The 19,725-nt window shown below is 39.2% G+C and overlaps 1 long non-coding RNA gene across 1 annotated transcript; it reads right to left on the minus strand.

Moving 5' to 3' along the window:
* Positions 1-241: 241 nt before the first annotated feature.
* On the minus strand, positions 242-10,717 carry LOC116593190. The gene is made up of 3 exons (XR_004286815.1): positions 10,571-10,717; positions 5,814-6,018; positions 242-4,325 (listed from the first exon to the last, which is right to left on the minus strand). It is a non-coding gene; the product is annotated as an uncharacterized LOC116593190 (long non-coding RNA).
* Between the last annotated feature and the right edge of the window lie 9,008 nt (positions 10,718-19,725).

Below are 19,725 nucleotides of genomic sequence, written 5' to 3' on the forward strand. Positions count from 1 at the left end.
TAAGACAAGAATGTGGAGGAATTGAAACTCATACACTGCTGCTGGGAATGTTGAACACTTTAGAAAACAGTGTGGCAGTTTCTTAAAAATCTAAACATATGCCTACCATGTGACCCACCCCTCCCTCATTTCTGTATCTATCCAAGAGAAATGAAATCCTTCACCCATACAAAGACTTGTATGTGAATATTTATAGCAGCTCTATTTGTCATAGTAAAAAACTAGGGTTAAAAACCTTATTTCCATTAACTGGTGAGTTTGTTCTTTGTGGTTTTTCCAGACAAGGAATGAACTGCTGATACACACTTTAATGTGAAAGAATCTCAAAATAATTATGCTGAATGAAAGAAGTTATATGAGCATATACAGTGTGATTTCATTTATATAAAATACTAAAAAGTGCACACTGCGTTATTCTCACAGAAAGCAGAGCAGCAGTTGCCTGAGATCGTGTGGGGAGGAATGGAAAGAGGGGAACACCAAGGGCATGAGCACACTCCTGGGCACGATGAATTTGTTCCTTATCTTGATTACAGTGAGAATTTCAAGGGTGTGCACATAAGTCCCCAAGTTATCAAATTATATTCTTTAAATATGTGCAGTTTATTTTATGTCAAGTATACCTCAGTAATATTGGTAAAAACTAAGTAAAATTAATACCTGCGTATGGTAAAGAAAAATAACCCAAAAAACCCTCAACTAGGACAAGATAGAAAGAAAAGCCGTTCTTCCTTCTTGCAGCCTTCCACTCACCAGTAATGACTACTTTTAACTGTCTCTTTTTATTTTTTTCTGAGGATTGCCTCCCTAACTCTGATTATGGTTATGCCTCTATTTCTAGACGGATCAACTTTAAATACCTTTTGACTTCTCTTTTTAAAAATATGAGTAAGTAAACTTTTTGAAACTACGGCTTCTCCTTTCCAGTCTCTGCAGATTTAATGTTAATTTTTAGTTCTTTTGTTTTCCAATGTTTTAACATCGTCATTTCTGATGTTTTAACATCGTTGTCATCATCATCATCATCATCAAAAGCACTCACTTTTAATGTGTCAGATTAATATAAGCACTTGAAAAATAGGTTGTTAGGTAGATAGATAGGTAGGTAGATAGGGAGGCACGCACAAACAATTTTCCCAAGTTGAAGTGTAGAAGAAGAACTGAAACCCAGGTGTTTTGGCTCCAGGGTCTGTGCTCAGAACAGCCATGCTATTCTGCGTCAGTGTGATGTCAGTATAATAAATGTAAACAGTATGCTTAACACTGTATTTGACCCCTCAAACATAGATACAGTACCTCTTAACTCCCTTAATGTTTGATGAAGAAATCCAACCTCACTTCATTTTCCTCTACCTCTGTACCCCTTTCTAAACCTCGATTCCAGTATACTATTGTTTTTACATTTATTCTGCAATTACAATTAATTTTTGATGCATTGTCTATAAATTGATTGTTTTCATTGACATTTAAAAGGTAGTATTCACAGTAATATTTCTATGGGACTGCAGAGCCAAGTAATGCCATTAAGCCCATAGAGGAGATGTAACTCTTATCAATCAATCTTTGCTATTTGAAGTAGAACGGAACTTTAAAGTTTGGAGAGGGTTAGGATGGCACCATGTCTTAATGACTCAATGCACCTTTGCCTTTTCAAAAGATAATCCAGCCTCTTAATCATTCTATTTGTTAGAAGAAGAAATCCATATTCTCCTAAAAGAGATTCTTCACAGAGCTTCTGACTTATTATTCTAATTAGCACTGATAGCTATCTAGGCCAGCCTCAAATTACTTTTCACTACAATCCTGGGTTAGATCCACTGTTCCTTGGAGTCTGTAATTTCCTCTTACTTGGATTTTCCTGTTTTACCTGAGTAATTCTTTCAGAAACAGTCTGTAAGTGATAAATGTTCCAAGCTCTTGCATGTTTGAAAATGCCGTAGTTTTTACTGATATTTGGCTACGTAAGAGAATTTGAGGTTCAAAACCATTTTTTTCCCACTCAACATCTTGCAGACATGATTCTTAATTTTTTCCTAGCATCTAGAACTGATGATCTAGCTAATGTCAGTTGGATTCTCTTTTATTTTTGAGTGATCTATTCTTTTAGTTTTTTAGAAGCTTCCCTCTCTTCTCTGTGTCTAAAATGTCACTAGAACATGTCTTGGGATAGGTTTGTTCATTCATCCTTTTCTGCATTCTCTAGCTCCTTACAATCTGAAGTCTTGTTTCTTCATATCTAGAAAATTCTCTTGTTCTCTCTTTTGTCTCTTTACCTATTCTAAACATCCTTTGGTTATTTGATCTTATGGACTGTCCTCTAATCTTTTAATTTTTCTCCTATATTTTCCATCTCTAACTTTTTGCTCTATATTCAGAGAAGTTTCTTCCATTTTTTTTTCCATTGAATTTTTAACTTTGGCAGTTTTTTTCTTTTTTTCATTTTAAGGGCCCTTTTTGGTATTGATTGTTCTTTTTGTTGCCCACGTATTTTTGCTTTACAAATGCTTTTTTTTTTTTTTGAAAATTTTTTCTATGAAGACACTAAATAGAATAAAGATAATGTCTATTTCCTGAATTCCTATTTCCCCCAGGGTCAGTTTATTTCAACCTGCATTTTGATTCTTATTTTTCCTCAGATTTTGATGATCTTTGGCTATCAATTCATATTTATGACTGAGGCAGACCAGCTTGTTTAATACAGAGAGCCCTCCTTGCCTAGGTCTCATCTTCTGTCCACATGGGTGGACCTTTTGACTGGCGGGCTTTGCTTAGACCTTGAGGTGAAAGAGGAAGAAGCAGGATGCCCCACCCCCTGCCTCTCCCATTTGCCAGCTCAGATGAGAATTGTCTTTCGGGTGGGCATCACCCCTTTTCGGTCTCCTCCTCATACAGACTCTTCTCAATTATTTTAAAGATTAGTCCTTTGGTTTTAGCCTGAGCATGTGATGCAGGGAAGGGGAATGCGGGCTATGACTCACAGTTATTCCACAGTTGATTTCCTTCCAGCTTCCCTCTCGCACTCCACAGAGCCTCTGTGGGTCTGCTGCCAGGAAAAATAGCTCCAGCCCCTACTGCAGCCTTCTCCTGTGAATGTGATTTAATCTGTTAATATAATTCCAAGTATTTTTTACTTTCAAGAGATTTGTCTGTATCTCTAGTTTCCAGATGCCCTTTCTCCTGCCCCCAGAGCTGTCTTTAGTATTCTCTGTTCCTCTTTACTAATATTTCTGTGCAGTTTCGGAGCAGAAAAGAGGTATATGTAGGTGCTCCTGTCTGCCATCTTGAACAAGAATCCCTATTGCATCTTTAGACATCTTTGTGATATCTACCTTATTTGGGGGCAAAAGGCTCCATGTAGTTTGCACATAGGGCCATGGGACCATACAAGCAAGGCTAATTTCTCTTCCACTTGTCAGCTGTCAAGATATTTTAAAGCCAGTTTTGTATCCTCCTATCTTCTCCAGGTCAAATATTTCTATTTCCATTAGCCATGCCTCATTGAATTTTTAGTCCTCCTCTCCTATCATTCTGATCATTTTCTCCTGAACTTCCTCCATCTCTCTAAAAGAATTCAATGGAATGCCTAGGATAGTAATGCTGGAAGCTATTTCATAGTGATCTAATTCTCCCTACCATATCACACATCCACATTGTCCAGTTAGTCTTTCTTCCCTGCCCTAGACACATAAAATGAATGTTTTACCATGAGCAGTTGCTGGGAGGCACTGTACACAATAATGATACATTTAAGAGCCATAAAATTTTGGGAAGATACAAGAGGAATTTCTGTCCAAGAATTTCCAGGCTCTCAACCACAGCTTCCAGCTTTATACACAATTACTTTATCACTTAAATAAAGGTTATTTAAAAACTCTTAATTTTAGTCATTTTGTAAAGAATGGTACTATGTACTGAAGAAGAAATTTGGTATAAATTGTTCCTAAACTGACTGAATCACACAGTTGAGCTCACTATATATTTTTTTCCCAAGTATTTGGAATGCAACTTAAGAACTCCAGCACATTTCCCATTAGCAAAAGGGAACACTTCTAAGAGCCTGAGATTGTTGTGAAATCACTACCAACTAAAATATGTAAAACACTTAAAAATCAGTAAGAAGACGATGAAGACAAACATATACCAATCTAAAACATCACAGCTTTGGTGACATCCCGTTATAGCAGACAGAGTTTTAAAATTTAAATACAATGTTGTCTGACAAAATTACATGGTATAGTTCTCAGATAACACAAAGATTCTTCTGATATGTGCACCTTCCTTAGAATATCCCCTGCTCTTGGTTCCTTGAAGAGCATATTTAAAAACTGTAAAAGAAAAAAAAAAGATTTACAAGTATATTAATATATAAGGAATTATTTATAAATCAGGTGTATTAAAAGAATAAAACTTTTCATACAAACTTTAGAGATAACGTTTTCAAAATCTATTTGTTTAAAAGAAATGTTTAAGAAACTGCTTTGTACTAGGGACCTGTGATTCAGTAATATACTAGAAATCTGCAGTTTCTATTTTCATGGAGCTTAGTTGAATGAAAAATCCTCAAATTTGTTAAAGCACATTCTTTCTACAACTTCGGTTAAAGAGGATAGATTCAGATGTACATGAAATGATGCCACCAACCTCTAGAAAGCAAGAAGCCTAGCATCTTTTCCATTCTCTGGGCCAAGTGGACTGTGTCAGTAACACTTACGGAATGTTGACTATGAGGAATCAGAGCTTAAAAGTTAGCTGGAAGTTGCTGGAAGTTAAGAAGCCATCTCAGGAAACATTTGTTGGTCATTCCCGTCTTATTTCTTCTGATCAGTGGGAACTTGGGGGAGAAGGCATTCTAGTTTCTGCAAGTGTGTGGCTGCACCTGGTACTTGGTGGGCCTCTGAGATCTCCTGTCTTTACAACTGAATCTCCTACAAGCCTCATGAAACACATGCTGTTCTTGGTGGGAGAGCTATTTTTGGTCCTCTGTGCACATTATGCTCTTTGACACTTCCTTTCCTTCTCCTGAAATGCCCTTGCTCTCCTCAGTCACCTGGAGTCCTCCTCCTCAGGTTGAAAGGCTCTGCTCAAACACTGCTTCCCCTGGGAGGCCTTCACCGACCTCCGGACTGGTTAGTCAACTAGTGGGGTTGTGGCATTATCTATGAGAAGAGACAGATGGGGAAATGTATCCTGGTTTTAGCTTTTACCAGGTGTGGAGTTACATGAACCTTCTGAACCTTACTTTTTCCCACGTATAAAATACAGATATTTGCCTGCCAGGGCTGTTTTGAGGATTAAATAAAATGGTGATGGTCAGGTCCCTAACCAGAGAGCTTGGCACACAGCACTCAATAAAAGGTGCTTTCCATCCCCTCCTCTCTAGTCACGCCTTGGAGTTGGCATGAACTTAAACTTGCTTAGATCACCCATGGCCCTTCTGAGAATCAACAGGTTTACAATAATACAGGTGAAAAACAGTATTACAAATCAAAGCTTATTCAGGATTTTCCAATTCCTTACAAAGATGCTCTGTGTGAAGAATGACTATAAAGTCATTAAAATGATCTTCTACTTGAAGTGCATGCATGCCATACTTTGAAAGACCTTCATCAAAAGCCTCATCAGTGTGCATTCCAGGCCTCTATCAGTTTTCCATGGAGGTCAATTCTATATTCTTAGCAATCACATCTGCTCTTGTAACTATTTTGCAGACTCATTCCTCGGCCAAAGTACACAGTATATCCAGAGCAAAGATGTCAGAAATGTGGTAACATTGTATGAGCAATAATTGTTATATGTAATAAGAATTTCCATACCTCCGGAGTCTTTCACCCATTACTTAAATGGTCTGCAGATATTCCTGAACCCTCACAACATCCTCGGTGGCAGGTCAGTGGTGCTGTCAGAACCAAGTTGGCCCAGGGTTCAAAGCTGTTGGCAGAGATCTTGTATCTGTGTAGTGGAGTGGTGCTGGTTCTGTTTTCTGAAGAGGTGAATCTGGACACGGAACATGGAGTGGTCCTAAACAGGCCAGAAAGTTTCATGTTCGGGTCTAGTTTTCACTCCATTTTGAAAAATTTGGGAACCATTAGTGCCTTATTCAGTCACTCACTCAGCAACTAGGTTTATAAACCTAGTGGTAAAAAGTACGGAATCTGGAGAGAGAAGCCTGGGTTCATGTTCCTGCTCTACTACCCATAGCTTTGAGGCCTTGGGTGAGTGACTTCCCCCTACTATGGTTTAGCTTCCCCATCTCTAAAATGGGGATAACAAGACTAACTACATCATAGGGCTGGAAGGAACAGGGAGGGCCTGGCACATAATTAATGCTCCTGATTATTAGGAAACATTAGTGTTACGTTTTATTTCTGTCCTAGGCACTAAGAGTAATGGTGAACAAAGGCCCTCAGTGAATATTTAGTGGATGACTAATGCACAATCATAACAGAGTAAAGCCATAAATACAGATTTGGGATACCCAGGTGGTTTCCATGAATGGCTGATGTCAGAGAACAAAAATGTAAACATTCATATGATTGTCTCAACAAAATGCTCATTTGCCTGAGAGCAGGAATAGAAAAATATAGTGAAACTATCACCTGATGTCATAACAGGCAAACCAGTGACAGTAAGCCAAGTAGCTCTGTGCACACGGTTCTTTTTTAATTTGGCTGTAGGATGATTTTTTTTTTTTTTTTTTAATAAGCTTGTGAACCTTGTTTAATGGCTAGCCCAAAATACTGACTCTCCAGTGAGGTCATGTTTGGAAATATATGTATCAACATTTTAAAGAACTCAGAACCATAAGGAAATCCTCAATACTTCAGCCAAATTCTGTCTTGAAATTGAAATAAGTGAGATGTAAAAATTAGAGGAAGGCATATTCTCAATTGGATCATTGTTCTGTGCTACCCTTTATACAGAATAAGTTCAGAGTAAAGGGACTTCGGGATATCATTAAAACTGTCAGCTGCATGAACCAGTTCTAACCATGGCTAAAACTTCTAGCACTACTTAAAAATACTCCGGAGAGAAGAGCTACAATATTTACATCTGCCTACAAGCACAGAATCATCTTAATTCTCAATTTTAAAGATGGATATTTTCTTTGAAAGTTCTTTAAAACATATGTTCTGTGACAAGGAAACTTTAAAAAGCATTAATGCCTAAAGCTGCAAGCAAGAGCTCTTAAGGAAGGTGTTAAAAGAGTAAATGCAAGCAATCGATAGGAATCTAAAACAGGATGGGGGCCAGAGAACAGACAGGGCTGGAGGGAGAGGTTCATGTCCTCCCGTTGTAAAAGGGAGAATGTGTGTCCACATGACCAAAAACACTCTTTTACTATTTTCCCAGAAATGATGAAATATTAAGAACCAGGAGAACTTAGAGAGTTGATCCATACTAAGAAAGGCCTTTTCAGGTATCCATGTAGATATAAGGGGTAGTTTAACAACTAATGAAAACAGACTACTGACAAGAGAGGATAGAAAAGCCAGAAAGAAGGGTGAAGCCATTCTTTAAAATACAGTATTGAGAAGCTGCCTTCAGTATGGGCATCCTGAAACCACAAATGATCCCAGGTAATCAATTAATCTCTCTCTCTCTCTCTCTCTCTCTCTCTCTCTCTCTCTCTCACACACACACACACACACACACACACACACACAATGATTGCTAAAGGAGAGATTCGCTGTTATTCCTTTGCAGACAGGTATTGTGTTGCTTTAAATTTTGCTCTGTTCAAATAGCGAATTGCATTTACGTATAGAGTCCTTTCATGTTTTTGCTTCTCGTGAGTTATTTTAGTCATAGCAAAGAAAGTAAAATAACGTGGAAGTACGAGTTATATGCTCTTCTGGCCTGCAGCTTATTTGGATTATACACAGAATGTACTTTGTCACCTTATTATTCTCTACAGCAATTTTTCTTTCAGGAGGAAATGAATCCGAAATATATGTGTATATCCAAAGTATTATTTGGAAAATGTTAATAGGTATTATGCCTTAACATGTTAACATTGATCTTCTCTTGGTGGCCAATTATCACAAACCTCATGGCCTGAAACAACACAGGTTTGTTATCTTAGAGTACTGTAGGTTAAAAGTATACATGTCTCACTGGGGTAAAATCAGAATGTCAGCAGGACTGCATTACTTTCTGGAGGCTCTAGGGGAGAGAATACATTTTTTGCCCTTTTCAGCTTTTAGAGGTCACCTGCATTCTTTGGCTCATGGCTTTCTTTCTAAAAACCCCAGCCTGCATAGTTATATCTCCCTCGGACTCTCTCCTGCTGCCTCCTCCTTCCACTTCCAAGAACCCCTGAGATTACATGGGGCCTCCCTGGATAGTCCAGGATATTCTCCTCATCTTAAGGTCTGTTGATGAACCACCTTAATTCCATCTGTGCCTTTAAGCCCTCAATGTCATGTATATTAGTCTGCTCTGGCTGCCATAAAATAATACTGCAGACTGGGTGGTCTAAAAAGCAGAAATATATTTTTTCACACTTCTGGAAGTTCAAGGTTTAAAGTGCAGGCTCAAGAGGCCAGCAGGTTTGGGGTCTAGTGAGGCTTCTCTCCTTGGTTTGCAGATGGCCAACTGCCTTCCCGCTATCTCCTCTCATGACCTTTCCTCTGAGTCTGTGGGCAGAGAGAGAAGGAGCTCTGGTGTCCCTTCTTATAAGGACACCAGTCCAAGGGAGTAGGTCCCCACCCTTATGACCTCATTTAATCTTAATTACTTCTTGAAAGCCCCATCTCCAAATACGGTCACATTGAAGGTTAGGGCTTGCTAAAAACAAAAAACTCTACTTAGAATACTCTGACACCAAAAGCATGGCCTTTTACTCACCAACAAGCAATTCTCCAACTCTCCAGGTACCAATGAGGTGTCCTACAATTTAATTCAATCCCGACACTCTTGGAATTGGGCAGACTGCGTAGGTTAAGAGCTCAGTCCCACAAGATTGCTTCTACTTCAGATACCACTCACGTGGATCCCAAGTTGTCACCCATGCTCTGACCAAGCAGCTGGAAGGGGTTCCCACAACCTCCTCTTCAGGTTCAATAATTTGCTATAAAGGCTCACAAAACTCAGGGAAATATTGTCTTTACATTTACCAGTTTATTATAAAGGATATTAATGAACAGCCAGACAAAGACATGCACAGATTATGCTATAGAAGGGTCCCAAGTGTGCAAGCTTCTGTTCCTGGGGAGTGGGGGTACACTCACCTACTTGCACTTGGGTACAATCACCAAACCAGAAGCTCTCTGAACACTGTACTATTAACAGAGGTTTCATCATGCAGGCATGACCGATTACCAACTCAATTTCCAGGCAGTCTCCCATTCCCAGAGGTCAGGATGGAGGTGATGGTAAAGAGGAGGGCTAAAAGTTCATGGCTTGGTCTTTCTAGTGACCAGCTCCCATCCTGACACTAGGAAGGGGCTCCCAGTCACCAGTCATCTCATTAACATACCGAGAGACATTCTTACTGGTGTGAAGGTTCTAAGGGACTTAGTAGCTCTTGCCTTGGGAGCTGGGGACTAAGTCCAGATGTTATAACAAAAGATGTTGCTGTCATCCTCACCACTCTGGAAATTACAAGAGTTTTAGAAGCTCCGTGCCAAGAACTAGGGACAAAGACCAAGTATATATTTCTTATATCATGAGCTTCTACCTATGATTTTTTTTTTTTTTTTGGTGAGGACACATATCAGTCCATGACATCATATAATCTAACATATTCACAAGTTCTGGGAATAAGGACGTGGATGTCTGTGATGGAGCCATTATTCCACCTGTCACAGTGCTGCACTTTGAGTTGATTGCAAACCCACTATAGTGAGGTACTCCTGAGGTCAAATGAGGGATCAAAAGGGAGGCTGGTCCCAGACAGGGCCAGGAAGGAAGAGGAAAGACACTGTGTGGGACAATGGCTTTTTGGCCCTTTTCCCCCAAAGTGGTTGTAATTGCTGCTTGAGCCACTTCCAAACAGAGAACCAGCCTTGCTTCCTCTCTGGCACTGGTTCAGGGGAAGATCAATGCAAGCACTTACTCGGAGTAAAACGTGGACGTGGCAGTGGTGTCAGGCCCTCCGAACCTAGGGCTCTGACAGTTGCAACACTGTGACGACTCATGGTGCCCAGAGGTTAATCTGAACACTATTAAATGGCCTGTGCTATCAGATCCTCACGGAGAGCCTGTGGGTCAAGCACTCTATCCTGGGTTTTAAAACCCATTTCAGGATAGCATGATGCATGAGAGAGACAAGAAGTAAGTACAGTGTTCTAGTTATAAAGGAGTATGCCTCTGAGAAGTCCAGTGAGAAGCTGATTCTTAGCGCAGGCGAGACCTCACATCTTTATATTCCCCTTTTATCATTCATGAAGGTCACTGGGGTTAATCAGTCCCATTATTCATCATTTGTGTGCCAGGACACACAGGGATGTGGCCATCTTGATAAAAGGCCTTACTGTTCTCAAGAGGAAATAATTAGCCCAGGGAGTAAGAGATTTGCAGATTCCAAGCAGAAAAGGAGACAGCAAGTATCAGAACAAAAACAACTCACCTGCAGCTTCCCCTCCACTTTCATCTGGTACTGTTATCACCTCTACTTGCTGCTGGCCGGGGGCCTGTTAATGTTTTTTACCCAGAATTAGCTACCATTCTGTTATCACCAAAAAGATCAAGCAATGAAAGTATGAAAGAGAGGAGATTAAGATAAGGAAATACTTTCATATCCTTCTCCCATCTATTGAACACACACACACATCCAAATCTTATTAAAGAATAAATTAGTAAGCTATACGTAAGATGTAAAAAAATGTAAGGTATAGAAAGTATTTATGCTCTTCATCTTGCATTGGTTCCAAAAGCCACACACACACACACACACACACACCCAAATACCTATATATTAACTCGGTCTCAGCCATATCCTGAGCACAGTGTCCATGTGTGAAGATGAGAATTGAAGCAATGCACACTGGAATACAGAAAATCCTATTAAGCCACTAAACTGCCCCTTCTTATACACATGGCAGCCATTGCTAATCAATCATGGCATTATTTCCTATAAAATCCAGAAGAAACTTCAGAATCCCAGGACAGGGTTCTAGGTGGTGGCTACAAAGCACTCAAGGTTGGTATTAGAAATGAAACCTATTTGCCTGCTGGTGTATAACATTTCTAATTTCTTCCTCTCTACTAGCTTCTTCCTCACTGCCTCCAAGTATACACAGGACTTACTCTCAACAGCGAATATTTGTGGAGCACCTACTCTGGACCAGGCGCTGTTGAAGGCAGTAGGAAATACAGTGGCAACATGAATTTACATGATCCCTGTCCTAATGTAGGTTATACTTAGGGATACAGACAATAAGACATCATTAAACCAATAAAACAAGATAGTTTCAGATGCTGATAAGTGCTTTAAAGAAATAAAACAGGGCGATGTGATGGAGAGAGACCGAGAATGGGAAAACCATTGGTAGAGAAGTGCTGTGGGAGCTGTGAGTGGATCTCTACACATTTCCTCACCACCGGCCTCCTTCTCAGCCACCTGATGATCCATTCCCTTTCCTTTACTTTCGTGAAACCTCTTTCTGAAAGAACACTGATGATCTCTTTTGTGCACATCTCTTTGACCCTTTCCACGTATTCACTCTGAAGTTTTTATTGAGGCCCTGTTTTTGTCCCAAACTCTATACTGGTCACTGGAGATACCATAGCAAGCAAGAAGGACAGTCCATTGCCCTCATGGTACACAAAAGCTAATAAACTAGGCCTACCAATGAAGTGTAAGGTCTATGAAGGTGGGTGTTGTGGTCATTATGGGAGACCACGGCAGGGACACCACAGCTAGTGTGAGGGAGTCTGAGTGAGGTGAGGGACAGGGAGGGCAGAGGAAGCACAGGGGGAATTAGCCAGGCCAAGAAGAGAACATACTCCAGGCAGTGAAAACCGGAGGTGAGAAAGAGCACAGCAAGTGGTGGGAGCGGAAACGGTTCAGCCCTAGGTAAATAAGACAGGAAGTCACTTTCCTCACTATTATTAAAAAGTGTTCTTACTCACTTGGTCCATAGTGTCTTCTTTCAGTTTTATTCCTTCCCTTCCAAATATCTTTCTGCTTAATAATGTATTGGTTTTTTTTTTTTTTTTAGTATCATTAAAATGTAAATGCTTATGAAAATTGGTGAAAAGTAGCTAAAGGAAGTAAAATGAAAATCAACCCCTTCTTAACATATTGTCTATGTCCTCCTAATAGTTTTCCCTATGCCATCTCTCTGCCTCTGCCTCTTTTGAAGAGGATGGAATTCAGTTTTATGTCCGATTTTGTTTTGAGGAAGAGCTTTTTACTTAACATGACACTGTGAACATTTTGTCCATGAAAACATAAATTCATCATAATCTATTAAGCAATCCTCTGTTGATGGGTACAGTGTTTTTTTCCCCCTATGTTTGTGATGCTTAGTATAATTATGATTATCCTTGTACATAAATCTTTGTTTACATTGTGGATTATTGTAAGATTCCTGGAGGTATATTTGTCAAGTAAAAACAAATGAGTGTTTCTGAAGCTCTTAGTGCTGATTGCCAAGTTGCCCTCCAGAAGGTTCTGTTAATTATACCCCAGTAGCAGCGAATGCGTGTTCTGTGCCACTGCATACCCTTGCCAGCATGGCACTTCATTGTTTTATTCATTGTTGATACTTCATGGGTTAAAAATAATCTCATTGCTTGACTTTACATTACTTTGATTCACATTTATAAATTGGTTTTTTGGGTCAATTTACATTTCTCATATAATTTTTTAAAATTTTTTTAAGATTTTATTTATTTACTTGACAGAGAGAGAGATCACAAGTAGGCAGAGAGGCAGGCAGAGAGAGAGGGAGAAGCAGGCTCCCCGCAGAGAAGAGAGCCCGATGTGGGGCTCGATCCCAGGACCCTGAGATCATGACCTGAGCCGAAGGCAGAGGCTTAACCCGCTGAGCCACCCAGGTGCCCCTCTCATATAAATTTTTTAAACCTGTCATTTATCCATTTATTTCACTGGCTTATTAGTGCTTTTCTTACTGATTTAAAAAGTCCTTAATATATTAGTTAAATTGAAGCTGTGAATCTTGAGATTTTGTAGGCAAATAGTCCTCTCAACTTCCCATTTAAAAACTTTTAATACTTGTTTGTAATTTTTATATAGTCACATTAAAAAAAAACACATTTATTTTCAGCCTATGTTATTTGAATTAAAAAATACAACCTGCATGGTGTCTTCAGAATGGTGCATGGTCTTATCCCCACCTCACCTCACCTCACATGAAATAGAACTCATGGTCTGGGACCATTATTAATCCTATCCATTTAGCTCTCCCTAACTTCTTGCAGGCTGTTAGGGCTCCTCTGTCTCATGAAATCTCACCATTTCCACTTGGCTCCCCTCCAGTGTTTCTCCACAGGAAACCAGAATGACTGTTTAAAAATCTACTTTAAATGCTCCAGTGGCTTCCGGATGTAATCAGAACAAATTTCCAACCCCTCTACACGGTTTATGCGGTCTTCTCCCTGGGCTGCTCTTGCTTTCCTCTCCCTCCTCATCTTGTGCCATCCTTTCCCTGGCTCACCAAATTCCAGACACCCAGGCCTTCGATCTGTTGTAGAACTCACGTTCTGGATTGTTCTTCCCTGGGTTTTTAAGCTGCCCTCATCCTTATAAACACCACATAAATGGCACTGTACCAAATGAGGTCTTTGCTGACCTCCCAGCCTCTCATTCCTTCTCACAAAAGATAGCTACTTCTCCTTCATGGCACTTCTCATAATTTATAATTGACATTTTTGTGGTTATCTGTTTCATATCTGTCTCCCTTACGAACATGGTATCTCCAGACACGACTCTCTTTTATTTGCCATATATGCCCAGAGACAAAGATGGAGGGAAGCAGGGGAAGGGGTTCCTCTTCTTTCCTCAGTTCAGTTCTGCTCATCTTTCCATTGGAAAAATTCCTCCCAGATGCTAAGAAAAGCTTTGCAGTGTTAGCTTTTGGTAAGGGCCATTTTGCCCAACCTCAGGTAAAGGAGAGCTTTGTAGAGGAAGTGATGTTGGGTCTGGGCCAAGTCCCACAGGAAGTGGCAGAGATCAGGAAAGGCATTCTTGAGAGAATGCGTGTGCAGTGGCTGTGAGGTGAGAACATGTCACATTGAGGAAACAGCAAGACAAAAAGCCTTCACCTTTCCAAAGGAATTATCCTACACTTCTTTACTTTGCAAAAGCCTGTCTCTTTGCCTTATGCCAAAAATCATATACATAGGTGCTCAATAAATATTAGATGATCAGATGAATGATAAATGATGTCCCTTCATTAGGACAATTCCCTTCTCATAGAATGTTCTTTTTCTCTCTACCAGTCTGAACTCCATCAAGACCTGGTTAGAGACATACCTCCCTGAAGCTTTTCTTATCCATAGTGACCTTTACATGCTCTGAATTTTGTCTTTTACCATTCTCAAATTGTTTAATGTTTTCTGTCTAATCTTGTGTCTTTGCAATTAAACATAAAGTCCTCAAGGGTAGAGGTCTATCTCCTTTTCCATTTCTTTAAAAAAAATTTTTGTTTTGTTTTGGTATATCCAAATACCTTATAGAGCAGATGTTTCCTTTCTATGAAAGTAAGACAAGAGGGAAGCCTAAGAGGATGGCTGTCCTCATGGAGTATTTGGCTTAGTTCTGAACTCTACAATCCTCCTTCTCCCTCCTAATTATGTATTTTATAATCTTTTTAAGATCTAAATAATTTCCTGAATTAATAAATAAGATTTTACTCCAAGCCTTCAAATTCCAGCAAAAGATAAATAGCTTACCAGGACTTCACACTCTGCAACCAAAGGCATTAATTTTCACCTTCTCTTTTCTAGAAGAAATGAGATACTGTAATTCCTTCTGATGCAGTGTAGCAAGTCAGATGTTAAAATAGCACCAGCTGCTTTTCATACACAAAGAAACACCACTGTTATCCCTACTTTAATATTTCTGCATCTCAAAGAGTCTTCCAATCCATCATCTTCTTTAAATCTCCATCCCTATTCTCTGCCCTGCTCTAATCTGCCATCTCTCGCAAACACTTCCAACTTGTCTTCCTTCATCTACTCTTGCCCTTCTAAGTACATTCTACTAAAGACAGCCAGGGAGAGCCAGGCTGTTCATGGCATTTTCCTAAAATCCCTTGGTTGTTACCCTTGCAGATAGGATAAAGACCAGAAGCTTTAACCACACCTACAAGGCTTGGCATAGTCAGGGGCCAAACCATTTTGCCAGCTTCATTTCACACCAGGTTCTCTCATTCTTGTGGTTTGAATGGGCTCCAGCCACAAGGACCTTTATTTTAGTGGCTCACACACAGGTTGCTTCTTCCAGCTCCAGGATTTCTGTCCATGCTCTCCTTCCTCAGCTCGAGCTATTTATTTCCTAAGGAAGCCATTCTTTTTTTTTTTTCCCCTAAAGATTTTATTTATCTACTCGACAGAGAGAGAAATCACAAGTAGGCAGAGAGGCAGGCAGAGAGAGGGGGAAGCAGGCTCCCAGAGCCTGATGCGGGGCTCAATACCAGGACCCTGAGATCATGACCTGAGCCGAAGGCAGAGGCTTAACCCACTGAGCCACCCAGGCACCCCCCCCCCAAGGAAGCCATTCTTGATCCATACAAGATAACACAGGCTGTCCCCCTCCATTATATACACATGCTCAGCACCACGTGCTTTTACTTCCCAGCCCTGGTTACATTTGCAGTTATCTGTTCATATCATTACTTATTTAACACCCTGTGTTCCCAACTAGTCTAAAAACTCTGGAAAGACAGGAACTACTTCCGTTTTGTCCACTATTCTATATCTTTAGCATCTAAATAGTAGTAGACATCTAATAAATATTTGACAAATAAATGCTATCTGCAGTAAATGTTAATAAGATGGATGTCTGTCTCTTTCTTTTTTTTCCCCTTTCCCTTTCTTTTCTCTCTCCCCACCCCTTTCTTTCCCTTCCTTTCTTCCTTTTTTTTCCCCTCCTTTTTTTCCTTCTTTTTGCTTATCAAAGACAAAAATCCAATGATCTGAATTCTAGGGAAAGGGGAAATTAGGTTAGATATTCCCTCCAGATAAAAGGATGACAGATTAACTCAAATTCACCCATACCCTTATTTCCTGTAAATATACACAAATTGCTGGTACACTAATTAAATTTCCCCTGCTTATGGGGTTTTGTTTTGTGAGTAACACACTTTATTTTTACCAATGAAGAAATAGTCTAGATATTTAAAACTCCTGAAACTTAGAAGGGGAAATAATTTGGGATAAAAAGCAAGGAAAGACACAATATTTTAGTTTGTAAACTTAGTTTATTTACAATTGGTGTTTTAAAATTGTATTTGGAACTTTAATTTTTATATATTTGCCTGGCAGGCATTCTGTGTTTTCTTTAGTATGGAGGCAAAGAATAGGAAACCTGAGTAAGTTTGGAATTTAAGAGGTTTACCTGCTGCTACAGTCAGTAAAATTTACCTTTTAATCCCTGAGAATTAGTAAAGAGTCAAAAATATTTTCATACATTCAAATGTTAAAAAGCATATTTTAAGAACAGAAAAGAAGAAAGCTACTATAATTTATCAACCTCCCCAAATATGGCAATGTTAGGAGTCCCTCTTCCACAAATTACTCGAGAGGTGTGTGCACAACGCACGATAGTTATCAGGTCCACCTGAGGGGACTAAGATGCTCTAGTCCTCCGTTTTTTGTATCTTCTCCTCTTTTAAAAAGTATCCCTGGGAACTGATGCACAGTTTATTCAAGTAATAGAAATGTTCACTGCTAGCTCAAATCCCCCCCTTTCTAAATTTTTGTATGTGATACAGAGCTGGGGATTTTACTGTCCTAGACCCAAATTCTCTATCAGATTGCAACCTGAGGCCCAAACTGTTTTTGCAAAGTCACGTTGGAACAAGTCACTTCAGTTTCCTCAAATATCAAGTGAGGATAATTATAGCTTACAGGAATATATAAGGCTGAACTGATGTTCATACAACACCATGAGGCCTGTGAAGTCTTCTTCAGAAGGAGCAATGCTCTGGGAACTATCAGTTATACCCTGCTGCTCCTTATTAGAGATGACTAGTTAATAATACTCCTAAAATGTCAGCTTTCTTTGGAGGAGTAAATATAAATTCATTAGTTTGCTCATTTAAGTTCCTTGAGACGGAAAGGAATGGCAATTATGTCCTCCCCGATATATAGGAAATGTAGCACAGATAGTAAGGACGTGCCACAGCAAAACAGTATATCAAAGTCAAGCCAAATAAAACCAAAGCCTGTGCAGTAAGATGCAATTTTCTTATGTATGTGCAACACACTGGCAGTCATTTTTCATTTTGGACAGTGGTAAGCGTCACTAATGACAAGTGTTTATTTGCCTAATGACAAAAAAAAAAAAAAAAACCCAAAAAACAAAACCACACAAACCAACAAACCACAGCATAATTCAAACTTCTTAAACACAACAGTGAAACAAAGTCACAAATACTATTTCTTCAAATCCCTCTTAATGCTCTTTCCAAAACAAACTAAACTATTTTTCCCTTTCCCAACAATGCCAGATAAGAACATTCTGGAGTGCTAGTTTGAAGGCAGCTTTGAAGTTCCAGAAATAGCTATTTGTATAGGTGTTGATTCCCAAAGCAAAAGGATTACAGAAATTCAAACAGAATATAGCATTAATCAATTTAAGAAAGCACTTTGAAAAGATCTGATAAAAGAGAATGAGTGGAAACTATAATCTCTGAGTACATCAGATCTGGACATTCTATCTTATATTGCTGCTTTAGCATCTAGCTTCCAATTTTATACATCATGCACGTCTCTTAATTTTTTTTCCCGAAATACATTGGTTTCTTGGTTAGTTCATCAGTTGGTATTTTTTCACTGGGTAAGAACTCTGATTAGCAAGAGAAGCAGTCATGGGAGATTATAGCGTAGGATGTGGTAAGACCAAGTCTGGTTTGGGAAACCCCTACAGTATTCCCTTGTTTTACGCAAATCCAACTTCTGCTGCAGGAAGCCACACTAAGTAGTTTTTCTGCTCTTGGTGGCAGTAGGGGTGTAAATAAAAATGTGAGGTAGTTCTTTCCACAAGAGGGAAATATTTGTCTACATAATATCCCTGCAATGTCTGACAAATTACTAGAGCATCTGCTTGCTGTCATCTGTAAGCAAACTCTTCACTTGGTATTAACTGAACTTGATAAATCACGAGCTAGTTGCAGTTTACAGGCCCTATTTTCTGATCCAGCCATGGCAGAAAGAGACACGAAAACCCCCCAAAACATGAACCATAGAGACCACCAAGTACAAGAACTGCAAAGGCATAAGCATTAAGAAGCATATGGGGGAGCTGGTGAGCGCATAAACGAATCATTTGCCAGAAGTTGGGCGCAGAGAAGAATAGACTGGTGGGGAATAATTTACAGACTCCGCTCCCACAGCTTGTCACCTTGAAGGTTCAAATAAAAAAAAGAAAAAGAAAAAGAAAAAGAAAAAAAGATTTGATGTTTCAGCAGAATATAGAACATGGCTGCAGAGTCTGTATAAAGGATAAGTTACGTGGAAATATTACAGGTTAAGAACAGGATATCCCGAGAAAAGCAAGAGTTGCCTACTAAAATCATTAGTCTTTCTTTCTTGGAGCTTGCACATTTATACTTGCACATTTATACTTTCTTACTTGGAGCTTGCACATTTATACTGAATAAAAAAGAAAAAATTGTAGCTGACAATGTTTGCCTTCTAGACTCTCTCCAGGCTACCAGACCAAGAATAGCACCAGAAATAGATCAGGAGTTAAATTATAGTTAGAAAAGGGGAGAAAAGTAAGGTAGGACATTAAATTTTTATTCTGAAATTATCTCTGGCCACGACAATAAAATGTAACAAATATTCACTGAACAGTCTTACTCCTGTCTTCAGCTGTACAATACATACAGTATCATAGAACTGGCCACTAGGATTAAAATCCACCAGAACATATTTCATGTTAAGTGGCGACAGCAGCATCTCACAGAAATGTTTACATACATATATACACAGTCCACATTCAACCATTTTCACATATTTTCAGTACACACAGTTGCAGCATATTACAGTCACGTGTCTAAGTTGTTGCTCGATAAAAACCCAAGCCACTGCCTAGACATAACTGTAGCAGTTGAGCTGAGTATAATTACAATTAATTTTATATGTCCATAGCAGAGAGATGTACAAGCCCCTAAGAAACAAGAGTTGACAAATACTTTTTTTTTAAATGCTACCACAGCATTATGTTGGGCGATATTAAAACCTTTACCAACCAAATCAGTTTTTTTTTTAAAAGTCTTCTGCTTACCAGAAATATTCTTGATGAAAAAAATTACAAAAATGAATGCTCTCCTTAAAATAATTCACACTTTTAAGATTCCAATATGGCCCAATGCTACTGATGCCTGAAGTGTTGCCTAACCTCCTGATGGAGTCCTTGAACATGACTCCAAACCACACATTAAGTTTAAAAGTGGCTGAAGTGCCTTGCACCCAAATTGTAAAAATCCCTGGCCATCCGTACTAGAGCCAGGCACATAGAAAAGGAATGCACTTTGGTTCAGACCAAATGCCCTGGGATTAATCACACTATAAAATTAAATGGTTTGA

Source organism: Mustela erminea, chromosome 6, assembly GCF_009829155.1.
Source record: "Mustela erminea isolate mMusErm1 chromosome 6, mMusErm1.Pri, whole genome shotgun sequence".
In the NCBI taxonomy this organism is placed as follows: Eukaryota; Metazoa; Chordata; class Mammalia; order Carnivora; family Mustelidae; genus Mustela; species Mustela erminea.